The 1,612-nt window shown below is 34.4% G+C and overlaps 1 pseudogene; it reads right to left on the reverse strand.

Moving 5' to 3' along the window:
• Nucleotides 1-536: 536 nt before the first annotated feature.
• Nucleotides 537-668, reverse strand: LOC130045609 (uncharacterized; annotated as a pseudogene).
• Nucleotides 669-1,612: the final 944 nt, after the last annotated feature.

Here is a 1,612-nt window from a genome sequence, read left to right on the forward strand (position 1 = left end):
ATAAACATACCACTAGCAACACTTGGAAAGAATTATAACTAGTAAGCAATAGCTCCACATGATTTCTTCTCCAGAGAATTTGTTATTTCTTCAGTGACTAAAGTATGCAAGAGCTATTAAAGTGCCTTTAGATAATCCACATAGTTAAGATGAAAGCACAATATTTTTTTCCCAGAAGATTTGACAAATAAATATTCTGGGAGAGTAGTCTGACTTTCAGAGTTTTGTGTTCAAATATTTTACACACCAACTGGAATATTTTATAGTATATGATATGATACATTAAAAGAAGTCTGTGCACCAGGTTTGGTGCCTATTGTTTATTGTGAATAATAAAGATAAATAAATGTGAAATTTAATAGAATTGTTCATAAAATAAATTCAAAATTATTTTATTATTTTTTATTTTATTTACTTATTTTGCGGGCAGAAGACAGGCGGGTGAGCGGTGACAGGGACTGGGGGTCATGCTGCTGGGCGGGGGCCAGCATGAGGGGTTGTGCTGGGTGGGGGAGGGCGTAGAGGGTCGCACAGGGTGCTGTCGGGCCTGGGTTTCACCTCCCCACACCAGAAGTGGCCGGTGAGCTGAAATTCCTGTGCTCTGGGTGCTGAGTCTCACTTATTATTTTAATGTTATAATTGGTACCCAGAGAAAATATTCTAATTATACATACCAAGATTTTCTTTTTTTGCCTTATAGGCTGTCATGTATCCTGAAATCAAATAAAGAGATCTCTAAGACACCCTATATTCCAGACAGTGTTATATAGTCACACTTCTCATTATATAATGGAATACTTTTCTCTTCAAGATTGAATATAAGTGACTTCTGTTCCACTACACTTTGTTTTTTCCCATTACAATTTTTTTTTGTTTAATAAAATTTTAAGCCTTTTGTATCTAACAAATTTGTTAGCCTTTGTAAGTTTTCAGGCACGTAAGCAACATAAATACATGCAAAATAAAAACAATGCAAATATGATCTCATTATTTTTATCACAAGCTATCAAAGATTTCTATTTTAACATGAATTTTTTTATACACCTTAAACCTTCCATTGTATAATCAAAACCTGCCTTCACAAATCTTATTATTTATATAATCTTCACTCTCAATTTACATTCTTTCAATTACGAACATCTTGATACTCTGGCACTATTCAGAATCTTATTTTATCCCACAATTTTGAGCATAGATTTATAGAACCAGCGTGGTCCTTAAATTAGGGGTTAAAATAAAAGATTTTTAAACTGAGAGAATATTTAGCAAATGCCCAAAGGCATCAGAATATGAGAACTGTTGACAGAAATGATCTTACCAGAATAGGCTGGAGGAGTATGAAAGGAGAGTATCCACACTGGTGGAAGAAAGAGGATGCTGGTGGGGGTGTGCATTGGAACATCCCATCCATGAAACTCTACCATCAACAGTATTGGAAATGACTAAACCAAAACTAATTAAAAAAACATTGTATCATTTTTGAAAATTATAAAAATGAGATGGGAGGCATAAAATAAAATAGGGATTACAGAGCTTGCACATAGTCAATCCACGTTTGATCCCTGCCACCTTGTATAAACTTTTAGCTTTGTGAAGAGTGACCCCTAAATAC

This window comes from Sorex fumeus, unplaced genomic scaffold (genome assembly GCF_029834395.1).
Source record: "Sorex fumeus unplaced genomic scaffold, SorFum_2.1 ptg000128l, whole genome shotgun sequence".
In the NCBI taxonomy this organism is placed as follows: Eukaryota; Metazoa; Chordata; class Mammalia; order Eulipotyphla; family Soricidae; genus Sorex; species Sorex fumeus.